At 43.3% G+C, this 24,067-nt stretch overlaps 1 pseudogene across 1 annotated transcript in view; it reads left to right on the forward strand.

The window, feature by feature from the left end:
* The window catches only part of LOC147639917 (uncharacterized), a 55,562-nt pseudogene extending 46,424 nt beyond the window's left edge, over window positions 1-9,138 (forward strand). Inside the window, exons 12-15 of the transcript XR_015262165.1 lie at window positions 4,503-4,573; window positions 4,648-4,752; window positions 7,582-7,746; window positions 8,425-9,138. The product of XR_015262165.1 is annotated as an uncharacterized LOC147639917 (transcript). The remainder of the gene's footprint in view (window positions 1-4,502; window positions 4,574-4,647; window positions 4,753-7,581; window positions 7,747-8,424) is intronic.
* Window positions 9,139-24,067: the final 14,929 nt, after the last annotated feature.

Genomic DNA, 24,067 nt, shown 5'->3' on the forward strand with positions numbered 1-24,067 from the left:
ACACTCCTGCCAAGCATGCCCTTGGGCCTCCCAATCTGTCTACATAATCAGAGACCGCATCAATGTATAGTCCAAAGAGGGTGGGCGATAGCGGGCATCCGTGCTTCACCCCTATCATGCTGGTCACCATATCGGATAGTCCGCTTGGAGCTCGGACTCTGCCTGTCATCACAGACTCATACAAAGCATATTTTCCCCACTGCATATCCTCGGGTGCCTCAATGTCATGCAATCTGTGCATAAGCCTGGCACGTGGTACGATATCGAAGGCTTTGCGGAAGTCCACAAAGCAGTAGTATATCCTTCTCTTCTGTGCCTTGCCCTCTTCAATAAGTGTTCGAAGTGTCAGTATGTGATCCAAGGTAGTAAATCCTTTCACAAAGCCGGCTTGTCCATGTGCTCGATGACCATGCCTCTCTGCCCAGCGGCTCAGCTCCGACTCCAATATAGAGCCATATAGTTTGGCCAAGTAATGACCAATCATGATCGTCCTGTAGTTGCCTGGTACCATGGGGTCCACACTCTTAAAGAGTGGTACAATGATATGCTTTGTCTAGCTTGCCGGGAAACCCTCACAAATGGCACGATTAAACACATGTACGATGAGCGGAGCCAAAGTGTCGCGCGCATAAGAGAAGTGCTCTCCAACTAGCCCATCATGACCTTGTGCCTTTCCATTGTGTAACCTGGCTATCACATCTAGCACCATCCGCATAGTAAAAAAGGTGCTGCTAGCCGGTCTAGCTCCCAGTGGAGGGGGGGTGGGGGGCTATCTTGGTGCATCATATAGCTCTCTAGCATAAGTATGCCATGCCTTAGGTGCAATAATCGGAGTACCAGGCTGTCTCTCTTGAAACATCTTCCATGCCCTCTTGTTGTCCTTCCCCAGGAAGAGTTGGTAGATCTCCTCCTCTAGCTTAGCCAGATAGGCTCGTTTCTTCCTCCGCACAAGGCGCCGAAAGATCATCATGGCCTGTCTGTGTGTGTGAGTCCCAATGGCAATCTCACGCTGTAGCTGTGCTCGTGTCTCACAACACTCATCATCATACCAACTGTTCTGTGGGCCAGTGTTGGGGGGGGGGTGGGGTGTTGGGGGTGGAAGGGATCATAGTGCAGGGAAACGCATATGAGGCGGATGCATGTAGTACACCTGCTGCCAATCCTCTCGTGATCTCGTCCAAAGGGCTATGCGGGTCTAAAGCGAACAAGCCATCAGATACTACATCTCGATAAACCCCAACTGTCTCACGTGTAAACTGATATCTCGGGTACCTAGGTAGATGAGTGGCTGGCCCATCTATCGGGGATCTACCTACTAGTGTGCAACTATGGTATGCATGATCGGCTGCTATGCCAATGGGCCGATTGGAAATCGTGAAACCCCGCATATCAGGTATCAATGAAGGAGACCCCATCAAGTAGTCCACTGTGCTTGCACCCCCTTTAGAGTTCCAATGTGTGAGAGCATCTGATCCTTGCCATCTCGATAAGCCATTGTATATGACCAACCCATGTGCACTCCCGAGTGTGAGAAAATGCTTGCCATAATCTGTAATCTCCCCCTCATCCTGTGCTGATCTCTGCAACCCTACATCCTCTGCCGTGATCTCTCGGTACATAGCCTCTTGAGTATCATACAGCTCTTTTTGCTTTGTGCTTGTACGTGCATTAAAGTCTCCCAATAGTAATATGTCTCCCATGCTAGCAAACCTCATGATATTATCATATAGTGGCATATAGGGTGACTCTCCTGATGGTGCAAACCTGGAGTGGGCTGGGGGAAAGTAGCATACCGCCACATATAGCTCGCGGAGCCCCTCTTTGCATATTCGGACCCACATGTACCTCGCATCTGCATCTCTATGTACCACATGTATTTTGTCACGAAGCTCCTCCCTGAAAAGTATTGCCACTCCTCCAGATCCTTTGGTACCTCCCACTGTGCGTGGCTGAGGGCGGAAAACTGATTCCCATAACCCTGCACATCAGGAAGCCTCTTGTTTGTGCACTGATGGGTCTCCATATACATAGCAATATCACTGTGTCTGAAAGTATCCTCAAAGTATCCTACATCTATTCTAAGGGCTCCGTTGCAATTCCACACCGTGAATCACAAGGTCTCATAGGCCGCGCACCGTCAAGCGGGCCTCCTCTCCGTAATGATGACTCGGCCATCTCTATATACTGCCCATTTCCCCTCTTTCCTTGCCTCAAGCACACGCGGCATGTGTTCCTTCCAGTGTGCTATCTGTGCCGGTGTAAGGTCCTCATCCAAATAAATCTTTTCCCCCTTAAGGGCCATCCTTTTGGAGAGGAAGGCCTTTTGGGGAGAGAGAGAGAGAGAGAGAGAGAGAGAGAGAGAAAGAAAAGAAAGAAAAGATATATAAACGTCATGGAAGGCCAGATTGGCCTATGAGACAAATCTATATACAACAAGTCCATGTGCTGAGATCATGGAAAGAAAAACTGAAATGAAAAGCTAATCCTAGTCATATGCAACTCACTATGCAGTCACTGTCTAGCATGCTATAGACGTACAATCATGATAAGTGGTATACTACTAATTCCACCTAGTGGAGATGGTGGGCTGTAGTACATCATGCATGGGGCATGGGGCAAGGAGGACTCTCACATCTACTATGACCTGGTGTAGCCTCTGGACTCTCTCCTCCATAGCTCTGCGGTAGAGAGAGAGAGAGAGAGAGAGAGAGAGAAGAAAGAAAGAAAGAAAGTTATATTAATGTCTACGGAAGACCCCAAGGGCCCATGAGACTAAAAGTAATACAATGGTACCATGGATATACTGAGCCATGGAAAACTGAAAGAAAAAGTAAAATGAAAACATCTGACAATACATGTGATCAACAGATGATCCTATGTAGAGTGAGATATGTTGTGATCACCTAATGATGATACCCGCCTTGGCTAGAATCGATCTGATGGTGGAGTGAATGTCAGCCTCTGTGATGGGAGCGTGTCATGTCGGTGGAGAACCTCACGAATCTGTCTCTGTGTGGAGTATCAACTACTGTTAATACTCAATGATTGCACCAATGTAATGCTGTATTCATTTGATATGAAGCTTACAAGGTACAATGCTTTTACTAGGCAAAATGTCTTATCTTTGTCAACACACAAACTATGGGGCAATGACACATGTAGACTCCGATGTGCCAGCAGCCACAAAAAGAGAGTGATCTTTCGCGGCCGAAACTATCACATAACCTCTTCTAGAAATCGGAGAGAAATTGAAGAGGAAGACCTTAAGATTGCCAGCGTCGTGCTGCTGCTCGAGTGCCCTCAACCCCTGGCATCTAAATCCTACAGCCTATTGGGTTTCAGAGTCGTATGTGTGTGTTTCCATCTCCTGTGTCCACCAATGTTAAGTGTATAGGTGTGAACCCCCCCCCCATGTGTAAGTGTGTTTGTATGTGTGTGAACACTCACTTATGTGAGTTAAGTGAGTTTTACATGTGAACCACCTTTTGTAGCCACCAAAGTGTTTGTGTGTGTAAGCAATGATGTCATCAGTTAGCCATGTGTCATTGCCCCATAGTTTGTGTATTGACAATGATGTGCAGTTGGCACTTGGCTGGCCATTGGAGGTAGGCCAATAGTCTGTTTGAGGTGTGGCCATCCCAAGGAGTCCCAGTGTCATTGTCTTTGGGATTGCCCCAAGGCTCAGCATGTTTGGCAGCAAATTCTCCACATCTTCACTATGGACCAGGCCCCCTCTCGCATTGTTACATGGGCATAGTTTGCTTGGGCCAGTGAGGCCAAGGCCATCATGTCATGAGGAGGGTGGGGACTATCCCTTTGGTGTCTCACCTTCGTATTTGTGCAGTACCAGTCCCAACTCCATCTCGAGAGCTCAATGCAGGTTCTAGCCAGAGCTAGGAGAGTTGTAGCAGTATTGCTACGTGGCACATCTTGAGAGCTTGATGCAGCAAAGCCATCAAGGGAACTCTCACCCTGCCAGCAGAGTCCATTTGGAGCATCTAGCTCGATATCATTCATACCCTCCGTGACAGTGGGGGAAGATTCAGGGTGGCTTTGACTGCATGTGCAGAAGCGCCGGGTGGCCTTCCTAAGGATCTGGTGTCTGGGTCCCTTCCTCACTGACAGTGGTGGTGGGCCCACTTGGCACTATAGACCACCTATGTGGTTGTTTCCCCTCCCCTCATGGTATGAGATAGCCTTTTTCTCCTAGAGTGGCCAACGGAGGAGAAGAGCATCCTCCCCCCTTTTTTGTTTCTTGACTCGTTTCCCCATGTGGAGCCAAGTTTCTACTTAGCCATTATCGCACTTTTTCTTGGCAACTAATAGAAGGATCTCTTTCCTGGAAAAAGAAAAAGAAAAAGAAAAAGAAAAAAAGAATGTCGTCTTGAATTTTATACATGTACTTTTGAAGCTTATTATTTTCTTTGCACATCATGTAATTTCTGAAATGGCTAGTATGTGAAAATCTGATCGTCTGTCTGTGGATGATGATCCAATGGCAGGGTTCCAACTAGATATACCAGATGATACTAGTGGCAACTCTGGATCAGGATGGCATATGAGTCGTACCGAGGTAACCATTGTCCTGAAGTTTATGTTGGTTTTCTTGTGACTGCTGCTTCAGGACTTTCTGTATTCCTTTGATAGGTGCCCTCAAATCTTGGAGACTTGCAAGAAGATCTGTCAAAGCTGCTTGCCAAAGATGAGATCAATGGGGGTGTATCAGAAGCTTCTCCATCTGCTATTCCACAGGTCTATGCCTCTGAGTTTCTTAACATGCTTTGCCATGCTTCTTATCAACCTCACCAAAATGTACTTCTCTGCTAGGGCTGCAAGTTCACTTGAGTCTAGACATTGGAGATGTAGAGGTAGATGAGGATCTTGACCTTCAAGGGGCTATGTGTTGAACTATGCATACATCCATGGGACATGCCCATTGGGGTCTCCTATTTCTCCTATGTGTAGTGGATGTGGTTCTCCAAATCGTGGGTTTGTGGTCTGATGATGTGGATCTTCGAGATCTTAAGATAAATCTGTGGGCCTCTGGATGCAGCTCAGGTCATGATTAGGACTCCCCAAGGTGGGACTTGGAGGAGAAAGAAAGAAAGTAATATTAACATCTTCAAAAGACCCAATGGGTCTATAAGACCAAAACTAGTACAAGTCCAAGGAATACAGAACCATGGAAAAGACTAAAGACTAAAAAACTCAAAATCATTAGGTGGGGTCGCCTGGCTTTGTATCTGTCTTGGCAGATCTCGTATGGGCTGTGTCAGGCGGGGCTTTCTGGTGAGGGCCAAAGAAGTCAGTGATAGATGTTTGTGCAGTATCCCGGCTCTTGGGCTGCTGCCTCGGTAGTTTGTCGCTGTGGTGCCTAAGGTCTAGTAGATATAGTCCCAGACATCATCTGTGATCTGTGTAATGCATTGCCTGCGACTAAGGTCCAAACCCCTCCATGAAGAGACAACAGTAGCATCCCCGCATCTCATAGTAAAGTGGGCATCTAAGTATATAATCTTTACTTGTGTGAATCCGGGTCAAGTCGAGGCGGATGATGCAGTTGATCTATTGCCGGGAGAGATCTAAGAATGAGGAGTGTAGTCTGTACTTGAAAGGGGGAAGGTGGTTCATCCAAAGACCATGTATGTCGAACGAACTGACAATTTGTAAAGTATCAGGACCTGATATGGCCCTCCTGTGCAAGCTGTCTATATAAAATTTAAATGCCATCCTCAGAAGGGGATCCATGTCTAATGTGTACAAAGAGAAATGTAGGTGATTGTGTGGAAGAGGGCATCAGTGACCAACAGTGCTGCCCCAAACTCAGCCAAGCCTATCTCGTGTGGTACCAAGGGATTTTTCTTATCATGCATGAAATCATCACCTGCACTCTTTTTGTCCCTCCAATCCTCCTCTCCCAAGTCATCTATCCAAAATGGAGCCCCGTACATCATAGGTGGTCTTTGTCAAAACAACCCACTCTTGGTGGCAGGTTCTCAAACGTGGGGCTGGAAGCACTGTCTCTCTAGATGGGCCAAAGCAACATATTGTATCGGTAGGTGGGCACGTGCAGCCAAACGCATGGCAAATACAGGACCTGTGAAGGTAATTCTAGGTAGCCATATGAAGTAACTATCTCCACAGCCGTGCTTCGCTATGAGGATTGTCTGGCTGCTGGTGTGAGGTGTTAAAGAGGTTGATTTTGGTTTTATAAAGATTCACTGTGAGATCCATCTCCTCACAAAAAGTCCGAAGTGCATTTAGATGTCTCTGCAACCCCTCTACCGAGTCTGAGATCAAGGCTACGCCATTTGTATACAAGAGGATGGCACTACTGTGTGGGCTAACCATGACCCTGTAGTCTGAAGAGTGGGGGAGTGAGTGGGCAGCCCTGTTTGACCCAAATGATGCTGCAATCTCACCTCATAAATAGAGATACAAACACGGGGGCAACAAGTGTGTGGCATGGTCAAGTGTCGGGGTCGTCGCTGACGGGGCAATAGGCTCCGTATCTGTAATTGTGTGTTGGCTGTCTATGTCCATAGTTTGGGGTGGTGCACTCCGACATCACTGAAGGATCTCTCGAAGCTGGAGCTAGCGAGGGGATGGTACTCCCAGTCCTCTCGGTCAGCCGTCTGGATCTCTGGATCTGAGTAGCCTCTCCACGGAAACACCGGGGAACCTCAAGGCCTGTGTACACTGCCTGGTCTCTCTCTCCGGTTGGTCATCCTTAGATGGCTGCCTTTGGTGCCTGGTGGAGGTGGGTGCAAAGAAGCTGGTGATGGGTAACTGGGACATGTATATGAGCTGCCTTTGTCTCGTGAAGTGAATGATCTCTGTGCCGCCTGATCTCTAGTAGGTAAAGCCCCAAGCATCTCTTGGATAGTCTAGAACTCTGATGAGAGGCCCAAACCCCTCCCGGAAAATACAGTGGAATCTCCCTCTGATCTTGTAATACACTCGGCATCTGCATGTGTAGTGCTCCTCCGTCTCCACACTCCTTTGTCTCCACCTCCAGTGTGCATAGAGAGAGATTATCGTCTTCACAAAAGATCACAAGGGTTTATGAGACAATGCTAGTCCCCATCCATATACATCCATCACGCAAAAACCTTGTGGTCTTCACAAAAGACCACAAGGTTTTATGAGAGAACGCTAGTCCATCAGTATACATCCATCACACACAATGGCATGTAACATGAAAAAAAGTAATACCAAAAAGTGAGTATGACATACCATGAAGTAGCCAAAAGAAGGGGCAAACTCCATGAATCTACTGTGAAGAGGAGGGGTAAAATCACGGTGGTACATATGTGCAAAGTACCACTAGGGGCCTAGAGTGTGTGGATGAGTAAGGGGTACCTCCATGTAGCCTCTGATTTCGAGCCTCAGCAATGATTACCTGTGGATGAAGGGTATGGATAGCAGCATGTTTCTTAGATACGACCATGTAGATTGGTATTGCATCATTGAAGGTGTCTGAGAATTGTTCCAAACAAAAGATTTAGAATCTTGAAGTAAATCAAGGTTGTTTAGTTGGAAAGATATGTAACAGTTCGCTTCCCTTTTATATATATCCAGATGCATGAAAACTGTGATGAAAGCTCAGTGCCAGGAACATGCAGTGGAATGGATGACGATGACAGTTGGACCTCTTACCTTCCTGAAGGATTGCCAGTCTTTGCTGAAGCTGCTACTCAAGAAAGATTTGCTCAGTTTCCATCAACCACAGAAGACGAAGAAAGGGTAAACAAGTCATTTTGTGACGAAATTTAAAATACACGTGAGGCTTATATTTTCTGTTAGGGATTTGATTGTTTGAAATGATAGTTGTGCATGAGTACGGAAATGATAATTAAGATCAACTCTGTATGAGCGAAGTTATTGGTTGATGACACTCATGGTCTGATGCATGCCTAACCATTCGACTCAACTTCAGTACCCCTACCAGCGATGACCCCCATGTAATACGTGCCACATCAGCATGCCATGCAGAATGGTCCTTATATATGGATGTCATACATGTGTTCAGTGTAATAACCCAAAGTAATGGCTAGTCACTATGTGGCCCAAACTGATGACCATTCACGTTTTTACACAGCAACCCGCATGGTAGGGATGATGGCGATGACCTGCTGCATCATACCATGTATGCCTTCCATGTATTTGCACGTCCTATCATCATGATAATGCATGTTAAACTATGCATGTCCTACATGCTATGCTGGAAACTGGGCTCCAGACGAGTAAAAATTTGGGTTGAAGTTCTACTTCGAATTTGTCACTGTACTTCTGTTTTTGCTTTGCCTAACAAAATGAAATAGAGCAAGGGGAATCAATGCCTTTGTATGGTGTTTTGCAATTTTCATTGTTTCTTCTAGAATGATTAAAGCAGGCTGTGTGTGTGTATGTGTGTGGATTCAGATGATTATGGAAGCAATTGCTGCATCATTACAGGACTCCAGTATCACTGACTCCCAAGTCAGTGACACACAGGATAGTGATGCAGGACCACATCCAGTGCCTTCTCAGGTGCCTGTAACAGCTCTAGTTCAAGGTGACCCATCAACCAGCTCTTCTAGTGCTACTGCTTCACATAACACTGATCATACACAAAGGGAGGGACATCTGCCAACCTCAGAAACGCAAACAATTGGAACGCTGGAAGCATTGGGTCAACGTTGGGGATTGGGCCTTTTCCGTGCCATGAGCAGCAAGCAGACCGACAACAGCCGATCCTGACTGCTATGTTGCCAGATTTTTTGCCTTTATACAAGTATGCTAAAGCTAGGCAGAGATGAAGCATGGCTGGCTCATTGCTAGAGCTGAATAGGGCTATATTGATGTGGAAGGGCTTGGAAAGGTTGTAAGGGTTTCTTGGAAAGCATTTGTTGTTGTGCCATAGTCCTGCCCATCCAACAGGGTTGATGGGTGAGGCATGTGAAATCTGTACAGAAAACTTCCATTATTTGTGCTGAGAAATCCTCAGCATTCAAATAAATTGTGTAATTTCTTCTAAATTTGAGGTTACCTACCCTTGTTTGTAAGGGAAGTTTGTGCAAAATGTTATATCTGATTTGCATTCCGTAATTTATGGGTTGAACCTAATTTGCATACCATAATTTATGAATTGAATGAGTCCATTTAAGGGGAGGTGCACACATGAACTTTCAGATGGAGAATGGAGAGTTCATATGAGTTGTTTCATTGAGAGTTATAATAAATATCTTCAAAAGACCCGAAGGGTCTATGGACATTGTGTTCCATGGATGCAAAGTTGCCTTCAATTAATGATTCTATTTTGTCCTTGTTTAGTGATTGCATGTATTGAAAAGGCAAAGTAATGTATCCATAGAAAGTCTGTGGACGTACCAACACTTGAGATCACCATGGGCAGCTGATTGCATAGAATAAGGTAGGGCTAGCCATGGTAATGAACATGACTGCCTTACATAGTAAAATATAGTTTGAGAGCATCGTTATTTCTAGTCTTTCTATTTGACCCCACTAGTGGAGGGATGTCCACAATGTGCACCATACATTGTTGCTAGTCTGACAAGGAATTTGAAAAGTTGTGCCTTGCTTTGAACTTGTCGAAAGGGGGCTTGTAAGCAGCATGTCAAGGCTGGCCCGTTAATACAAACTCTCTTGCCCAGCCGTGACGTGGCAGTTGATTTCATGGTAAATTTTTTAGTCTCACAAAAAAATTCCAAGTATGTGTATACTCTTACAATCTGGCTCTCCAACTGTGAAGGATTTTCTGTTAGGTAACCAAGGCTATTGTGGAAGACCATAACTTAGGTTCTACCAAGGTCACTAGGGAGACTATCATAATGAAATTTTTGGAAGGCATCTAGATTGTGTTACAATTAATGTCGAGAGTGACACGAGTACTACATTTGCATAAAAAGGGATGGAGATCACTGTCTATTCTAGTGTAGAGCTAGTCCCTCCAAAGGAAGCAACAAGATCAGTTGATATGTCTATTTAGAGTTCAGAGTGTGTAGGGGAGAATGGACATTTTTGTTTCACCTCGATAGTTGCTATGAATCTCCCTTTTGTGTGTGCTTTATTAGTGGCCTGCTTGTATGGTGTCATAAAGATTCATGTTACTGGCTCTTCCACATCTAGCTACGCATTAATGGGATGGGGATAATGATGTCTGTGGTCCACGATAAAACCATGGCAATATCCTCATTAAATAGCTTTGCCTAGACTGGTTTAACCCTTGCACTCGTGAGAAAAAAACTTGGAATAAAGCTCTCAGATCCTTGGCTCTTTCGTTTTGCAAATTATGAATGGCTTTGGTGATAGATTCAATGTAAAACAAAGATCTATTTTAATCTATGTGTGTATTTTCTCCAAGGGTGACTCGGGCTAACCAAACTAAGTGATTTCAATTTCATACTGCCATGCATGTTTATTTTTGGTCCCATAGGTCATGGGCCCTATTTTGAGAGTCAGCCTACTCATCCGTCTTTATAGGCAACTTGTTTGCTTATGTCTCTAGCTTCTTGCACCTTTTTGAGATTTCTCTTCTTGCTTCATTTGTATATAAAGAAACTAGAGATCTGTCGTCAGCATATTGATCATATAAAAAACTCATAAGCTGAAGGGGTAAGTAGCATACTTGGAGGTATTGTATATTGATGGATAACGGAACGCTGTTAATTGATTAACTGATAGTAGGAGCTAGGTTGAATTGTTCTTGTTCTTGGCCAAAATGTGTTGGACATGGCTGAGGGCAATGAGTCCATTTCTCTTTCCTGGATGTAGTACTGTTGATGCTGGATCTTGTGCAGCTTGCTTGCTGCCTTAGAGTTGTTGGCCAACCACTCTGAGCCGATTAGACAAGGAATTTGGCTCTAGAAGATCTTTATGCCATCGTACTTCAATCTGCTTATGGATGTTCTTGACGACCTAAATTTGTAACCATGTGATCTGAGAAAAACAACCAATAGTACATAATTCCAGAGCCTTGAAAAACATTGGCATTTCTTGACAACCCTACTAGAGGGCTTCATCCCTGATGATATTACATGTAGCGTACATCATCCCATGCACTTCACCCAGTAATCTCTCTTTCCAGTTGGGCATGTAGTTGCGGACATGTTGAATGAGTTTGACTGCAATGTCCCACATATCTTGATTATCTTTGACTCTAATAAATAGATGATGGATAGATTCCACCACTTTATAGCATCTTCTTCTACATAAACCATCTAAGATTCCCAATTGCAAAGCTCTTTGGCGTGTCCATACAACATGGTGGAGAACTAGCCAAAGAAGGTATCTTTTTTTTCCGTATTGTCCTCCAGCTGTTTGAACTTGAACTTCTATCGTTTGGGGTTAAGCAATTGTTTTCATCTAAAATTAAGTTTTTAAGGTGAAGACCTTCATTTGTAAAGGAGAGACCTAGATGAGCATGAGTTTTTTATGGTGTATCCAGCTGTAGTATCTACTAAGGGAGAAGGGAGTTCTCTTAGATAAGAAGAGGTGATGAACACCCCCCCCCCGGCCCCCATGGCATTTTGCTCTCAATAACGTCTTTGTCAAATCTGGTCAACTTCTACATGGTCTGCAAGGTTTCCCAGCTGCTGCAACAATTATTCTGGCTATCTCACAAGGTACTCCAAGTGATGAGTCCTTTCATGTTGAGCACATAGGCATGGAGCTATATCATCCTTCCAAATGGCATAAAACCAGGAATCATGAAAGTAATTGTTGCTCTTAGGAGAGAAATCCCTCCATATAGTGAGTTGTTTCAGAGAAAACCGTGCTTTCTAGACTGTCCTTATAAGGAGACTGCCCATAGGCACAACAGGGACATGATGAAAAAGACCTATAGCCAAGGGGAAGCTTTTCCAGGTTGGATAGTACTCTACTCTGAATGCATTCATAGACCTGGTCACAGCACAATACTCAAGTCCTTGGTTGGGTTTAGAATGCTCTGAGAATTCATTTGGTAACCAATCTATCAATTAGCTCAGTAACATTGGGGATACTCAACCCCCCTATCTCTTTGGGAGACCAAATGACTTTTGGAATCTTCCTTATTGAAGGATCACCTGACCATAAGAAATCTCTACACATTGCGTCCAAACGTTCGAGTATCTTATGGAAGGGTCTCCAATAAGATAAAATAAATAAATGATGGTTGGAATGAGGAAAAATAGAGGGCAAAATATCCTTCCAGACTCTCTCTTGCATTTCCTTCCGTTTGTCAAATTTTCCCTGAATCTTGGTAAGCATCCAATTCCATCTGTGGTGCAGGGTAACCTCAAATCCCACACGGGTATCCCTAGCGATCTGAAAATTTTTCAATTTGGAATGACCTCGTAGCCTTGGTTAAGGATAAACTTAGGAGAAGAGGATCTCTAGGTTCTTATACATGTTTTGTGGTGATTGATGTAGGATCCAGATGCAGTACAAAAGGTATTTAGGCACTACCAAAAATGAGTTATGGAGGAGATAACATTGTTCAAGATGGCATTAGTGTCATCAACAAATTAATGAAGGGCCATGTGTCCTCTATTGTCAAGAAGTGATCTACCTTTTATCACTCCCAACTTCCATTTTCTTTTGAATACGTCATGTGAGAGCATTAGTTGCAATAGCGAATAAGAGGGGAGCCAAGGGGCAGCCCTATCTTATTGATCTTTGAAAAGGATAAGAGTCAAATATATTACCAGTCCACTGAAAGTGTCACATAATGGCATCCAAAATATACTTGACTTTAATAGAGTCTTCCTACTTAGGTTTGATTGATTAAACATGTTTTGAAAACCTCTTGACCAAGGTTTTGGTAAAGATTTTGTACACAATGTTCAACATAGTCAAGGGTCTTCAAATAGACACTCCAAATAGAGAGTAACATCCTTTGGGCCCTTCTAGTGAACTAGCTTGATAACCCTTGCATTAAGACTCAAGGGAGAGTGTATCATTAGTTATGGAAAATGTCCAAAAAGATTTGCAAAAGTTTTTGAAGAATTCAACTAGCCAGCCAAGGGCATTTGTCATGCTTCATGGCTTTCACTAAATATTCAAGTTCTTCAATAGTAAAGGGAAGTTCCAACAAGGTAGCTTGATGATGAGGAATAATGGATGTTAACCACTTTATAGGTTAACATGGTTTCACATGCCCGACCTATTGTGAGAGACACTGTACCATCTTATCTACTCGAACGGGCAAGCACCTATCGTTTTGTGAGACAGTGCTAGAACTTATAAAGTAGCCTTACCCATGAGCTAAATTTTAAATGGAGAAAGTCTAAGGGCTTCTTGTACATATTTGCTTAAGACTAGAAATAGTGGTCGTACCATTTTTAAGTTTTGGTCGACCTCGTGTAAAAACTAGTCCCTTGTATATAAGTCAATACACATGCATTCCCTTGCAATAGAATACTTGTCAGCTTTTATCTCCTCTGCTCTTGCTCGCATATGTTATATTAGATTGCATGATGGTTTGCATGCTTGAGTAGGTTTGCTTGTAAGTTGCTCCCTATCATTAGCTTCTTCCTCATCCTCCTTTTGTGAGGGATAACCACCACCACAAAGTCCATTCTCTTCTTGTCTCCATCATCTAGGTATCGAGAGGAGTTGCATTGTGGCACGAAGGCAAGATTCAACGACACAAGATTTGACACTAAGCACTTGGTTTAAACATATTTGACACGTGATTTGGCACTAATCACTTGACACACCACCAATGAGGATTAGCATATGACTTACCTCTATTCTTCTGTCCATTCCAAGCTGTTGGGATCACCCACAATATCGACCATCTGTTGATGAGGAGGTCACAATTTGAAAGGCATACAGTTTGAGCTTTGGATGAGTTGAGTTTAGTTCCTTTTTTTTTTTGGTTTTTAAAGCTTTTTACATTAATTTGGAAGAAAAAAACTAGGTTTATTGGTCTTTTACATGATTTTGAAGCTTATAAGGCTTTGATTTTGTTGCATTAAGCTAAGAATAGCTTAGCCATTGTGATTAGGAGTAGAATCCACTCGAAAAACATAAGCCTTGAGCTCCTTTAGTAGGTGTGGATTAAAGTGGAAAGTTAATTTGTGTTCATCAAAACTAATGAGAAACAATGCAAAAACATTTAATCACTCATACAATCACCATTAACTAAGATCAAAATCTTAATCATCCTCCATCAAGTATAAAAACCTTTAAAGCTTTAAAATGTAAGCCAAACCATCTCTTCAATTGGGGAGACGTGAGCCCACGGTCCTATAAAAAAATACGTAACTCTCAAAGATGCGAGTTAACATCATACCTGAGCGTGGAGAGGTGAGTCTCGAGATGTGAGAGGTGAGTCTCAAGACATGAGAGGTGACTTTGAAAATGTGAGGTGAGCTTGAAGACATGAGCTATGAGTCTAGAGGCATGAGACGTAAGCCGCTGGAGACGTGAGTCATGAGCATGGAGGTGTGAACTATGAGTCTAGAGGCATGAGTTAACGTTAATATGTGAGTCAACATACGTTGGCCATGAGCATGGAGGTGTGAGTTATGAGTCTAGAGGCATGAGTTAACATATGTGAGTCATTATACGTGAGTTTAGAGGTCACGGTAAACCTAATATGACCATCAATTAAAATGGACTTGAAGACTTGTAAGGACACACCTACCCATGTCCTATAGAGATTGTCGTGTCATACAATTGTATCACAGTTATAATTTTCAAGGAAAGTCTTGTCCTTTGCAAATATTAGAGAATCAAGTACAATTGTTTTTCAATAATTGCACACCAACCTTGTCATAGGCCTATTTCATAAACATTTGTGCCCAAGTAGCCTCTTTCATAAAAATCAAATCCATGAGCCTAGTTCATTAAGAAAAGATGTACTCCAATTAGGGGAGGTGACTAGATATATACTACAGACTTTATCTTTTTAGAGGCAAAGCAACACCCCCCAATCCTTAGCTTTGGTTAGATCCTTTCTTCGGGCTTACGATTACATGAGGAGATTCTTGATTCACATACCTTCGTTCGTTAACTGAGGAGGCTAATAGACATAACCCATTATCTAGAATGACTTGATCTTGGATGAGTGTTGTAGACCTCTTGGGGTAGCTACACATATTTACTAGGTTGGTTGGGAGACTCTCTTTCCATAATGTTGTGGATTAAAAGAGGCATAAAAGCTTCCGAGAGGATCAGAGAGGGGTGCAACATTTGAGGGAAACTAGTCAAAGGATTATGCAAATTGATGCTACCATGCCCAACCACCACTGGTGGATTACAAGGACCTTCTTAAAAGGGCTTCACCACTTGTGGTTTGGAGTTTTCTCCAGCACATGTGTACCTCTACAAGCTAGGCCTCCCAATGCGAGGGGATGATGATGCATCGGTCTTTTTCTCTATACATGATGGATGGTACTTAAAGTGATGTGATGTGCAAGATATCACCGAGGGCTTGGTGTTACGCCTTGTGATATTTGTTAGTAGAGCAAGGAAGCACTTTATTTTGGCCCCTCCCCCTAGCGATGATCACATATGCTTGGAGACTTTGGTTGTGCGTAAAATGTTGTCCTATCATTGGGACCCTAGTGAGTGGGAGCAAAGACATGCTACCCAACCTGATGAAATACTATGTGCACAACGCCACGTATCTGGTCATTCTGGGACACATTCAAAGAGTCTCTACTCTTAGAACTAATTGGGAGGCTTATGGTATCACACTTAACAATCACATGACTTTTTGGAGGACGTTGTGGCACACTTATTACAGAAGGATGCATATATCTTCCTTTATTTGGCTTTCTCTAGTGGTCTCACCACTAACCAATGGAGATCGATCATCATCGATGTGGCCTAGCATGCCTAAGATGTGCAGGAGCTTCAGAGACAATGTTTATGGAAGTGCAGGGAAGAATAGAGAGGATTTGGACTGTGATGGCATGTCTCTTTGAAAGGATGATGAGGAGGGATGTTTACATTTATTTTGGTGTGTATTCTAACAACATTATGGTCAATCAGAGAGTTGCCATCTTCAAGACATGCCGGATCAAGATGCATCCCACCTCCACATAGGAGGCTAGACATATGAATGGGAGATTACTGCTATCATTGTAGCTAGCACATTTGGAAGGCTACATGCATTGAGGCCATTAAGGGCACATTGTGTAAGATACATAGTCCATTTGCAAGATTTGGAATGATATAATCCACACCCTCATGGCCACGTGGGCTAGAATGACGAGATCTTTGAGGGCTGTGGAGAGAAAGCATGGCCAGTTTATGAGAGAGTGGGATTATGGCATCTTTTTTGCTGCCATTCATATTCGATCTTGTTGGCAACATGAGGCGCCTGTTGGTTGAGATTTCCCCCTTGTTTGATTTGAAATTTTCCTATTGTATACTTTTTCATACTTAATAGAAGTCTCTTTTCTAGGGGGGAGAGGGTGGGAGACATGAGCCTACATCCATGAACCTAATACGGTGAGCCTACATCCATGAACCTAATACGGTGAGTCTACAAGCATGAGCCTAGAGACGTGAGCCCACGTGGCATAATGTGAGTCTAGTTCACCACGTGTGCATAAGCCTATTTAATACAAAAAAGGTTTAAGTCCACCAGACGTGAGTCTATAGGCATGAGCTACTACTAGTAAGCATCAAAAGTACTGCTAGTTAGCACTGGAAGTACTAGTAGTGCTAGTACTACTAGTAAGCATCAAAAGTATTGTGAGTGCTGCTAGTTAGGCACTGAAAGTAGTACCAGTAGTGCTAGTACTCCTAGTAACCACTAGTTAGCAATTCAGGTAATACTTATAGTGCTAGTTAGCATCAAACATAGCAAATCTACTTAGCACTAAAAGCAAAAATAGTTTTGCTAGTTAGCATTTATAATAGTGCTAGTTAGCATCAAAAGCACCAATAGAAAAGCCAATTTTTACCCCACTAAATGTAGCAATAGTACAATACATTTAGCACTTAAAGAAAAGCTAGCAATGCTAGTAGCACTAAAAGCAATGTTGTTTGTGCTAGTAAGCACCAAAAGTAGTGGTATTATTGCAACTTAGCACTTTCATCATTGTTATTAATGCTAGGAGATGTGCTTGTAGTGGTACTATCAGTGCTTACACGCTTGAAGCTAGATGTTGTTCTTATAGTACTACTTTAATAGAGACGTGCTTGTAGTGGTACTATTAGTGCTCACACTCATGGAGTTAGAGTAGTGGCTTAGATTTAACCTGAGGCTCATTGAGAAGGTGCAGTAAAACAGATGTTGAATGATTTTCTCCCGATTCGTTTCTTACATACATCTTTCTTATTCGGAGAGACAAGACACATTGTCCTTCACCTCTTGTGTAATTGTGCTTGTGTGTTATTGTTTTTGGCATGTAGACAATGAATTCTTCAATTTAAAGTTGAGATTTGGCAGAGTAAAAGTTTATCCTATGGTGCTTAAAGACCTTGGATGCTTTTGTTTTTTTCTAGTTTTGAGAAGTTGATGCATCAGAATTTAATAGCATCAACATGGTGGATCTTTGATGAAAAGTTCATCAGAGGATTTTGGCAGCACACTTTTCAAAGTATTGTGAACATTCACTACAAGTGATGCTTGAACCTCAACCTCTTGCCTAAAAGACATGTCTTGTAAATCCTTCATAGACGACTGATGAAGGATGAGCCAATTGAATATATCCTTTCTAGTTGTGTCCATTCTTTTTGTTTCCTCATTAAAATACTTTGTCATATGTCCATACAAATATTTTGGCTTGTTTCCTCATCCACCTCTTTTGCATATTCTTCATGTTCTTGTTTTCTTTTTAGCTTGTTTTTGCTTCTTTTCTCCCTTTTTCTTGTAGCTTTATAGTCCTGAATGATGTTGGCAATGAGAATGTTCTCAACTAGTTTTTCTTCCATGGAGAATACAACTGAGTTGTTGCCAGTTGCTCCTATGATGCTGCTTTGTTCGGTAAAGAAGCAAACACCATGCAGAATAAAACACTCAAAGAGAGAGAGAGAGAGAGAGAGGCTTCATCGTTCAAGCATTACACATCATATTCGACATCTAGATCTTCTGTTGTTGCTGCTACTTGTTGCCGGCCTACTTGGGTCCTCATCGCTTTAGTGTTTTTCTTATGCAGATCATCCAAGGGTAGTACCCTCGTAGCCCTTTACACCACTAGACCTGCCCTGTTCTGGCAACCCTCTTGACCACCAGATTTGCCCTCTTCTGGCAGCTCTCTACACCACCAGATCTACCCCATTATGGCAGCCCTCTTGACCACCAGATTTGCCATGTTTTGGCAACCTCAGATTTGCCATGTTCTGGCAGCCCCTCTACACCCCTGAACCCTGCTCTACCTCGGCATTTTCATGTTTGCATTTTTACGATTTCTGCAATCCTATTCAGCCCTACAAATCTGTGTTTACCACTATCTCTTCACCGACCATACCACGAGCTCCAACATTGCCTACGCTTCACCACAACGGTCTATCATCACTGTGGTTGTCAACAGCCTTCTCTGCTTGTCATCTTCACATCATTGGGACACCAACCCTCTCTGCTCATCATCATCATTCAACATCGGGACAACAGGCCTCTCTGCTCATTCGACATCGACTCGAGACAGCAAACCTTTGTGCTCTTCACTCACCACCCCTCAGGTGCTGCAGCACCCTTGTCACCAAAGTCTACACCCCTCAAGTACCAGAGTACCCTTGTCTCACCAGAGCCTGCACCACTTCACCCCACCTTTGAGCCAATGCCCAACAAAGGGGCTCATAGGGACCGTAGCACACCAGGGACTATCATGGGCAAGGCGGTATTTGAACTCTTCAAATCTATCTTTGAAAGTGGGGTGATTCTTGACAGGGTCGATATGCCCGTGTGGTTATCTCGATCCCTCAAAAAGGCGACCCAACCATAACCAATAATTACAGGGTTATCTGTCTTATCGTAGTTGCACTTAAGGTTTTGACCCTCAGTGGTGATTATTAATCGAATCTCTAACTCCTTAGAGAAGTGTAATTTTTTCCTTCGTGGTGGGGACAAGCCGGATTTCGACATCGATGGAGTGTATCGAACATGTCATATGCCTTAATAAGATCGCTTAGAAGTTAGAGACATAGGACGGTCAGAAAACCAACCCACATCATTTTCATCAACTTTAAGAAGGCTTATGACACTGTCCCACATGAGGCGCTCTTCCTTAAACTGAAGGCGGCAAGCTTGGGGGGCAAGACCCTTAGACTTCTCAAAGCCCTCTATAAGTCCTCTCAAGTTAGGGTTAGAGGGTGATCTCCTCTTTGAGCCTATTCAGGTAGCCCGTGGCATTTACCAAGGGTGTCCTACTTCTCCGACTCTTTTAATATCTTCATCAATGATATATTAAACGAGGGGGAGGACTTGGGAGTTTCCATCCCCGGGCTCCTTCGAAAAATTCAGGGACTCTTGTTTGCAGATAATTTGGTTTGCATGGTGAATCAATGGGCTCACCAGTGGGAAAAGAAATTTGGTGTTAAAAAATGTGAGGTCTCCATCCTGTATGAAGGCCTTGATGCTTTGAAGTTAATCTCTTTATACATTGGGATGAACAAATCTATGTGACTGAAAAGTATCGATATTTAGGAATATTGGTGGACGATCAATTCTCAATTTAGGTGATTCTCAAAGATAGGATTGAGCATGGGCACAAGGCCTCATATGTGCACGAGCATGTCCTCGCATCTAGGGCTCTGCCATTGTGGACAAGATTTAGCTTCTTGAAATCCTTCATATTCCCGGTGATTACTTATGGGGCGAAGATAATGGGAGCACATAATTAATCTTTACTCGCACCTCTTGAAAGATTGGTCGCAACACCGGAATAAAATGGATTGTGGGGAAGGGTGCAATTCCACCGCAGAGCAGCAGTGGGGCCAGCCACCTTACATCAGGAACTCAACATTCCCCTTGTTCCAGCATATTTTGGCGAGTAGGGGATTTCGACAAGTATCGCTCTGTCTGAACATGGGTCAATGATCTTGTGAACCATGTTCCCAAATTTGGGTTATTCCGAAAATGGACTTGTGCACAAGGACCTTGAATTGAACCAAACGCATCTTGCAAGACTGCCCGCCACCACAACACTTGGGAAAAGTGGGATGAACAGCATAAGTGCCTCTCATTAGACCCATATAAAGTCTAAAAGTTGGTCACCATGTGGGCCGATCTTTTTCGATCAAACCTATCTATAGATGTTAATTTGGGCTTGGAAAGATTTCTGTTGGTGGCTCGAGTTGGAGGCTTGGTGTTAATGGACCGGAACCATCCTAATCGCCCTCTTTGTAACTCCATCAAGGTGGGATCATCTTTGCTTCACATTGTGCTGCATTGCTCCCACCAGAAACTAGATCCAGTACCTTCTTTTTTATTTCTATGAAGTGTTAGGCTCGTCCAGGTCAAAGCCGGAATCGATCACTATCCTCCTAAGTGGGGGGGCTTGAGTGAGGTTGCCCTTCTGGGTCTCCCCTTGCCCGGACACTGGAGGGGCAAGGTGGTAAGGCATTCCCTTGTTGTCTCATTCCTTAGTGAGGCTATACCACATTACCTTCGTGCTCTCTATACTTGGAATCCCCCATGAGAAATGGGGATAGTAATCCCCTTGAGATTGGGGATAGCAATCAATTACCAATCCCACACGAGGCTGGGAAATAAAGTTATTCTCCCCATGCATGAACCTTCAAGCACATCTAGAGCATGTTGGTAACAAGCTAGAGCATTCTCCAAGAGACTCTAAGTACCTACATGTCTCACACACACACACACACATCGCTCTCTCACTCACACACCCATCCACTCTCTCACTCTCTCACTCTCTCTCTCTCTTACACGCACACACACATCCCTCTCTCACATCACCTCTCTCTCTCTCTCTCTCACACACACACACACACACACACACACACATTGCTCTCTCACTCACACACACCGCACATACACCTCTCTCTCTCTCACTCTTTGTCTCTCTGTCTCTTACACGCACACGCACACGCACACGCACACGCACACACACACACACACATCCCTCTCTCACATCACCTCTCTCTCTCTCTCTCTCTCTCTCTCTCTCTCTCACACACACACACACACACACACACACACACACCCACCACTGACCTGGCAGCAGGAAGGCAGTGTGGACGGGCTGAGCTGAGGGCATGGACTAGCGGAGAAGCGATGATGTAGTGGCAATGGTGATCGTGCGCATGGAAGCTTCAAGTAGATAGCTCCTGTGAATTTGCGAGAGCCATCTATTTTGGGTCTTTTTTTTACGTTACAGGGCATTGCGTAAGCGACACCACCACTATTAACGTTAGTTAATAGTGGTGGTGTCGCTCAAGCATCGTTTATACGATGCGTAATAAGGCGTTGCTTATGCGACCACAAGTGTGACGGTCTTTGTGACATGACATTCTCACCATTAAAATGTGTCGCTTATGCAACATTTATCATTGTTTGAACAATGTTATTGGAAAACGCATCATTTTGGGCCCATCGCTGGGGGGGTGTAGTGACATAAGATACTTATATGGATAGGTCTAATACTAAAGATAAAAAGCTAGTTACCTTATGAAGGCAATTACAAATACCTTTGTTAGCCAAGTAATCCTAGATGGCATGTAATTACAAATACCTTATGAAGGCAATTACAAATACCTTGGTTAGCCAAGTAATCCTAGATGGCATGCAATTAAAAAGATTCTATTATGTTTTTATGGATCTAAAATGATACAAGTGTAACAAGTGGATTTAAAAAATCTCATCAATCATGCCCATGGTGATGGTCTATAAGCACATCTACCTTGTAGAGACCCACAAGATCTAAAATGGATAAGTGCTGGATGCATGAAGGTATACAAGCACAACTACCTTGTAGAGGTCCACAAGATGAAGTGATGAATGCAATGTAAAAACAAGGCCTCCATTCTCATGAACCACACTTAGGATCTTATTAATGCATCGAAGTAATTCATGATCCTCTAGACTAGTGGGTTTACCAAATAAAGTATGTCCAATGGGACTCTAGAGACAAGCATAAAAGGCAAGGCTTTGTCTTAACACATGGCAGCTGTACCATCATTTGGATGATCTTAGCCTTACTAGCAAAGCATGGGTGTTAGTTGATTTATGGGTGGGCAATAAGGGTCCTCACTTTGGGATCGTGTCATGCGGATGGGACACCATTGATGTAACTCAATCAAGTTATGCTTCTTATCAAATCATGAACAAGTGGCATTCACAACAGATGCTCAGGGAGTAATAAGGGTGGGTAATAAGGGTCCTCAATTTGGGATTGTGTCATGTAGATGGGACACCATTGACATAACTCAATCAAGTTATGCTTCCAATCAAATCATGACTAGTGGCATTCACAACAGAGGCTCTCGGGAAGTTACTCGAACGAGTTACCACCCCTGCCACTTGGGAAACTATCGATGACCGCATAACTCGATCGAGTTACACAATGGACATCCACATATAGGCACCACATAACTCAACCAAGTTACGCAGTGTAGACATGTATCCACTTACATTCGCTCAATTTAGGAGGTGATTTAAGAGGTGGACATCCACGTAACTTGATCGAGATGCACAATGGAAATCCACGTAGGTGTACCACATAACTCAAGTGAGCTATGGCATGGACTTCCACCATGGAATTCGATGATTTAGTTACGAGTTGCCTACGTGAGAGTCCACCATGTAACTCGATCGTGTTACTTACTCAACCCTACCATGCATGCATGCACATCAAGCATGCACCCCAAAATTGTTGCATTGAAAATGCAAAAATTTAAAAAGTGCATTGAAAATGCAAAAATTGTTGCATTGAAAATGCAAAAATTTAAAAAGTGCATTTTCCATGTAACTCAATCAAGTTACGTGGATACCCAATGCTTGATGATACATGTCATTTTAATGCATAGTAGGCATTTAAAAAACATGCAATTCCCACGTAGCTCGATCAATTCATGTAAATTATACCAATTGAATAATTTTCACATGTGAAATATTCTTAATTTTTTTAATCAAATATTTTAATGAAACTCACTCTAGTTATGCAAAGAACCAATAGATAATTGACACATGTGCATTGAGGTCTTTTTTGGTAATTTTTATGTAACTTGGTGAAGTTATGTGTGGCAACCATTGACACATGTCCCTTGTGTCAAAGTATAAAAAGCCCATTTTCTTCCCTCCCCTTTTCTTCCCTCCCCCCTCATTCTTATTGTTCATTCTTAGAGCTCCCTCTCTCCCTAATCTCCATTAGGTGTTCCCTAATCTCTATTAAACTTTTTGATCACTTTCACACCTAGGCATTTGGGTGGCTTTGCATCATCCTCTTTGTATGAACTCATGCAAGTTCATTGAGGATCTCATAGTTGCAATTCACCATGAGCTATCAACGGTCCGTTCAAGTGCAGATGACACACTCTCTACCTTGCACATCATGGCAAACCTAGAGGAGATGTCATCCTCCTTACTCAACCTAGGTAGCATCGCATCTGTAGACAAGTGACTATAGATACAACGTACCGTTAGCATTTCATATGGCTTTACCTACCGCAAAGTGGAAAAACTCCTTGGCATTTGGGATTTCATTTTAGATCTATTTAGAGAGATGGCGAGGAAGTCCATCCCATAGTTGGGAAATCGCTTCTTATTTCTAGGTACTTCCACCCAAATATAGTGACACATATCTATAGCCGATATGTAGCTGCTTATGGAAGGATGCAACATTATCGCTAGATTCCCTTGTACTTTGAAAAGAAATTATACGTAGAGTTTGTTTTAGGATTGGAGGTGGACTACAGTACCACACATCCTGGCGGTGGTGTGGGAAGGGGTTGCTTGGGTGAGCAGGGTAGGTTATAACCTTGACCCACCCCTGGGCCCTTTGAGTTGTTGAGCCGCCAGAGCTGACCTTTGTACCACTTTCAAGTGTTCAGGCTCTTGGAGCTCATGTTGGGGTCAATTTACAACTACCACAGAGAATATTTAACACAATGCGGCTGTTTTCACACAGTGCCTATAGTGACTTAGGTTGGCACCTAACTTTGA

The sequence above is a fragment of the Cibotium barometz genome, chromosome 3 (genome assembly GCF_041138505.1).
Source record: "Cibotium barometz isolate CiBa-2024 chromosome 3, ASM4113850v1, whole genome shotgun sequence".
NCBI lineage: Eukaryota > Viridiplantae > Streptophyta > Polypodiopsida > Cyatheales > Cibotiaceae > Cibotium > Cibotium barometz.